Source organism: Pelodiscus sinensis, chromosome 10, assembly GCF_052426305.1.
Source record: "Pelodiscus sinensis isolate ZL-2025 chromosome 10, ASM5242630v1, whole genome shotgun sequence".
Lineage (NCBI taxonomy): Eukaryota > Metazoa > Chordata > Testudines > Trionychidae > Pelodiscus > Pelodiscus sinensis.
Window position 1 is genome coordinate 40,063,839 of NC_143061.1, and position 6,115 is coordinate 40,069,953.

Here is a 6,115-nt window from a genome sequence, read left to right on the forward strand (position 1 = left end):
GTACACAATAGGAGATAATGCTTACCATTTAACCAGAAGCCCAGCTGGAGCAGCCCACCGTGATATGGTGTTGGGGGGGCAGAGGGAGTAGCTCCAGCCCAGTTGGGCCCACCAGGCCACACCACAGAGTGGGACTGCATTTAAGCAGTTAATTGATTAAATGTTACATTTAACTGGTTAACTGATTCCCACTCTCACTTTGCCTCCATTTCACCACTTTTCCCCTTCTCTCCAGAGTGATGCTGGGGACCAGTGAGGTGGAGCACAGTATAGTATCGTCAGTAGCAGTGCTGCTGGCCCCTGCACTGACCAGGCACCACGTCTCCTGAAGCAGGGATGGAGTAAAGTAGGGCCATGCTGCCATCCTCCAACCACCCAGGCCTCACGTCCCTCTAAGGCTGGGTATAGTAGAGTGCAGCCAGTAACACTGTCACTAGGCCCCACAATGCTCAGTGCCCACATACCCCAGAAGTGCAGATGGGGCAGAATGAAGCAGGGCTGGTGGTACTGCTCAGGCCCTGTATCTCCCTAAAGCGGGATGGAGCAGAGCAGAGTGGGGCCACTAGCACTGCTGCCAGGGCCCTCTCTGAACCTTCCTATGGCTGTAGTATAGACCAGTGGTTCCCAACCACTAGTCTGCAGCCGGACCATGGGGGCTCCAGCTGCCGGGCCATGATAGCTCTGGGGGCCAGAATACGCTGCTCCCACTATGGCTGTTGGGAGAGGCGTGTCCTGCCCCCACCTTTCAGCCAACCAACACTGGGCAGGATCTCTTACCAGACACAGAAGAACGTTTTGCTGAACAGCAGAAGGTCTGCACAGAACTCAGGCAGCAGTACTCAGATGGTGGCTGGGAGACAGTGCAAGGCTAGGTGAGGGGACAGGGCTAGTACTGGGGAAATCTGGGGGCAAAACTAATACTGGAGGCCTCTGGGAGTGGGGCTAATACTAGGGAGTCTAAGGGGTGGAGGGCTGACACTGGGGCATCCAGGGTGGGGAGCTGGCTCTGAGGGGTTCTGGGGGCAGGGCTAGTAGTGGGGACTGGGGGCTAGCACTGAGAGGGGCTCTAGAGGTGTTGAGTATAGTGGATCTCTCGAAACAGGATCCGAGGGATCTGGTAGTGAGGAGTTCTAAGGGGTGGGGGGCTGGCACTAAGGCATTTGTGATACTGGAGGGGGCTCTGAGGCAGGAGGCTGGCACTGGGGGGGGGTTGGGTGCAAGGGACTCTGGGGTCAGTGGCTGGTGCTGGAGGGTAGCGAAGGGGTTGGGGCTCTAGGAGTTAGGGCTAGCACTGGAGGTGCTGGGGGACGGGGCTTTTGGTGGACTAGTAACATTTTATTTGTATAGTTGCGTATTCATTATTTGCATAATGAATATGCAAATAAAATGTTATCGGTCCACTAAAAGTTTGTGAATGATTTTGCCGGTCCCCATTAAAAAAGGGCTTGGGAACAGCTGGTATAGACCAGGCCTCAGAGATGTGGTGTTACAGATGTTAAGTTTGGGAGCTGAACCAGGGTCCTGAGGTGGGGATCTTTTGAACCATTTACTGTAATTCCTAAGGCAATAGCCTATTTTGTTAACACATTTTGATGGCTCCTTGTCCAGACTATGCACCTGAATACATTTCTACCAATCAGGGGAAATTAAAGTGGTGTACACCTGCAGAACCACACAAGGGACACTTTTAGGCCTCCATACTTGCTGTATATCTTGTTTATTTAAACGATAAGCTCTTTGAGGTAGGGATTGTCTGACACTTTTTTTTTTGGTAGTGCTGAGCCCAACAATGAACTAATTTTTGTACTTGTACTCTCTAGAGTAGGGGTGGGCAAAAATCAGGCCCACCAAGCAATTCTCTCCAGCCTGATTAGCAGTGTGTGCACTCTTAAAGCTGGCAGAATAGTCAGCTCCCCTCCCCCCCACCTTGCTCTGTCCTGCCTCCCAGCTGGCATCTAGGAATCTCCTGCTAATTGTACAGAAGGAAGGACAGAGGGAAGTACTGAAGTCAGAGTATCCCCCTGGCCCTGTACCCCATCTCTGCAGAGCAAGGGTCAGTGAGAGGGAGACACCCATAGGGGGGCTGCTCCAGTCTGAAGTGTGGATGGTAAGTGACTCAGTCGATGCACAGTGAGGAGAGACAACAGAGCAGGAGAGATTTCCCTTAAAGAAACAGAACGTGGCTTCTCTCAGAAACTTATCCAGCATACGCACTCTGTAACACTATCACATCTGGATACACTGGAGAAATGGTCTGAGATAAATAGGATAAAGTTTAATAAGGACAAATGCAAAGTACTCCACTTAGGGAGGAACAATTCATGTTACATGTACAGAACGGGAAGTGACTGTCTAGGGAGAAGTACTGAAGATCTAGAGGTCATAGTGGACCACAAGCTAAATATGAGTCAACTGTGTGATGCTGTTTCAAAAAAAAGCAACATGATTCTGGGATGCATTAACAGGTGTGTTGTGAGCAAGACACAAGAGGTCATTCTTTGACTCTACTCTGCATGGAGTAAGCCTCAGTTGAAGTACTGTGTCCAGTTCTGGGCACCACATGTCAAGAAAGATGTGGGGAAATTAGAAGAGGTACAGAGAAGAGCAACAAGAATGATTAAAGGTCTAGAGAACATGACCTATGAAGGAAGACTGAAAGAACTGGGCTTGTTTAGTTCGAAAAGAAGACGACAGAGAGAGGACATGATAGCAGTTTTCAGGTATTTAAAAGGATGTCACAAGGAGGAGGGAGAAAAATTGTTCTCCTTAGCCTCTGAGGATAGGACAAGCAGTAATGGGCTTAAACTGCAGCTGGGGAGGTTTAGGTTGGACATTAGGAAATACTTCCTGTCAGGGTGGTGAAACACTGGAATAAATTGCCCAGGGAGGTTGTGGAATCTCCATCTCTGGAGATATTTAAGAGCAGGTTAGAGAGACATCTATCAGGGATGATCTAGACAGTACTGGGTCCTACCATGAGGGCAGGGGACTGAACTCGATGACCTCTCGAGGTCCCTTCCAGTTCTAGTGCTATATGAAATCTATAATAATTTTCTAACCCGTTTTTGAAACTGTATAAATTGTAAATTCAGAATTCATCAGTTCATTGTGATGGCCTCCTTTGCCTCTTCATGTGAAGAACTCAGTTTGTCCCACGAGAAATTTTACTTAACTAGTATGGCCTATGGAGGATAACTGGGAAGCATGACTTCCGCCTCTACATGTCTTGCACTTTGTCTCTTCTGTGGAGTTAAGCAAGGGAAATCAGCCTAACTTGACCTATTCTGGGCTCCAGATTCAGTACAAAAACTAGCAACAGGATGTGTATAAAGATACTCTAATCCTTTTCTAGAGCATCATGTAAAAATAGTCAGTACTTTTGGAAGGGGGACTGAAGGCTAGTTTCAAAGTATTTATGTTGAGAAAGTGGCTTTCCATTTCTCAATTGTTTGAACTGGAATATGTTGAAAACCTCAGTGAGATTTTTTCAATACCCAACTATTTCAGGTTTAATTAGCTAATCGAGCAGTTGATGGAATTTCTATCAACTGCCTGATTAGTCGATAAGGAGGGGGGCACTTGCTATCCTGTGCCTCTGCCTTTTAAATGTAGTAAAAGCTACCTGTGGCTCTTACTACATTTAAAAGGCAGAGGTACAGCAGGGAACCCAGGGTGAGCAGGGACTCAAGCAGTCCCGCTCGTGCTAGGTCCCGACTGCTGCGCTTCGGTCTTTAAAATGCCATAGGGCTCTCACTATATTTAAAAGGCAGAGGCACAGCAGTTGGGACCCAGCGCAAGTCTCAACATCCCCATCCTACCATTTCCCTTTCCTGCCATCAACCCCATACACCCTTTTTCCTCTACTCATCTTCACTCCCCTTCCCCACTCAAACCTCCTTAGGGGCACCTCTTCACTTTCCACTGGAGCTTAACCTACTGGCATTTGATTTAGCAGGTCTAGTCAAGTCCTGTAAATCAAATGCTGAGGGCAGCTGCAGCTGGTGCCAGTAGTCCTTGCAGTCATGAGGTGTAAGGGAAGCCAATGGGAGCATTTGCTCCCATCGGCCTCCCGTTGTGGGGACTAGGTCAACCTTGTCTTAAGTCTTACATGTTCTACGTAGCTGGAGTTGATACCTTCAGCCAACCTTCCAGGCCTACTGTAGACCTGGCCTCACACACACACACCAACTTCACCCTTCTCCATCCCCAATCTCAGTCCCACAAACCTCACTCAATTCCCCACCTCCTCAATTTGCCACACCCACCAACCACACCCCTTCCCAATCTCAGCCCCTCCCCACCCTCATCCTGCTAGCACTCCATCCCTTCTTAGTCTCACTCTTCACCAATGTTCCCCTCTAATCTTTTCCACCAGTACGCGGAATAAATTTTATGTGCACCAAGGTATGTGGAATTGTGCACTACCAGGAGAGACAGAAAAACAGCTGCACTGGAATCTCTCCTAAGCACCTTATAGACTCTCAGATATATTGGAGCATAGTCAGTTGCATGAGACTGCAGATTCAGACTGACATGGTTACCCCTCTGATACTTGTCTCCTGAGCAGCCACACAAGCGCATAGCTCACAGGGAACACTGGTCCTCATCCCCTTGAGCCCTTCCCCCCCCCCCCCACTCCCCACATCCATCAACCTCACCCCCACCCACCTCACTCAACTCCCCAACCACACCTCTCCCACACCCCCAAGCCTCGCCCCCAAAGCCGCAGCCTCACCCCCGCACTAACCTCACTTCCCACCCCCGCGCCCCGCCTCCTTCCCCACACCCAGCCCCGTCGCCCCCCACCACGCACCAGCCACGAGCCTAGCCAGCCCGTGTCCCCCCGCAAAGGCGCCCAAGCGAAGCAGCAGCTCCCCTCCGCCAGCTCCGCGGGCGGCTCTCACCGCGCCTTGCCGGATCCGGTGCCCAGGCCGCGACGCAGGGGACCAGCCTCGGGCTTATACCCACAGCGCCAGCCGGCTACCCACGCGCCCCCAGCTCCATGGGCCGGCACCGCGGAGCCAATCCGGGCCCGGCTGAACCCCCCCTTACTGCACACACCTCCAGAAGCCAACGCAGCAGCCGAGCACCCTCGTTCCATATACATGATCGGCGCTCTCTGATTGGCCGGAGCGGGGTGGCGCGCCGAGAGGCTGGCTCTGTGTACGTTACAAACGGCTGCCACGCAGGGGTTATTACAGGGCGTTCGCTGCCGGGGTCAGCGGTTGTATTGCGCAGGGCTGCTGGGAGGGGGGCGCGAGGACAGCGTGGGCAGCCGTTGGAGCGGCTCGAGTCTGGGGCTGGGAGTGTGAACAATTGATCTGTACAGTGTGATACGAGTGACAATTGACGTTCCAAAGCGCTGGTGTCCACGCAGGGATTATTATGCACATACATTGCCGCGCGTGGTGTAAATAATGTGTAAACAATTCCTGCCTCCCAGTCACGCGCCTCTCCTTCCCTGCTGCAATGGAAACAAGCGGGATTTCTTACACAACCGCGTAATCCTCAAATCGCGCTGTAAGCCCGTATGCGAACTGCTGTAAGCACCTCGGAGATTTACAAGCCGCTAAACGGTCATTTTAGCTAATTTAAGGCAGGAGCAACATTGTGAATCGGAGATTCATTTTGTGGTTACAGATGTGGCGCTATCTGAAAATAAATATCAATATAACAAGGTTGCAGTCACAAGAACAAAAGGAAGGCAAAAGTTTTTATTTTTAACTTCTGCAGCGCGCTGACACTGTAACCAGCTTTTTCAAAATATTTATTTAAGAGTGATAGGTGTGAAGTGATAGAGAAATAATCGCTTCACCTTAAGAGACTTTCCCCATATTTTCAGTTACTACTATTTTCAGCAGGGCATAGTCCACACCCAAGAGTTGAAATGATCTTGGTACTCCCTTCCAGTGCCAGCTCGAGCTATTCCTGCGCCCCAGGCAGCGGGCGCATGACGCATGGCGCATGTGTGGCCCTGCACCCTGGCGTGCTGCGCACCTTACAACTGCAATCGGGGGCGCGACATCTGATGGCAGCTCTAAGGGGTGCCACGCAGCCCCCAGCCCCGGGCCCACCGCGCCTGATTGCAGCTCTAAGGGGTGCCAGGCATGCAGCT

The 6,115-nt window shown here is 51.1% G+C and overlaps 1 protein-coding gene across 8 annotated transcripts in view; it reads right to left on the reverse strand.

Moving 5' to 3' along the window:
* ACSL3 (acyl-CoA synthetase long chain family member 3) overlaps positions 1-5,210 on the reverse strand; it is an 88,164-nt gene extending 82,954 nt beyond the window's left edge. For 3 of the 8 annotated variants that reach the window (XM_075937550.2, XM_075937545.2, XM_075937548.2), the window contains exon 1: positions 4,905-5,018. The gene's annotated coding sequence lies outside the window, so the exon portion shown is untranslated. The other 5 variants (XM_075937552.2, XM_075937547.2, XM_075937551.2 and 2 more) reach the window with 4 other exon arrangements.
* Positions 5,211-6,115: the final 905 nt, after the last annotated feature.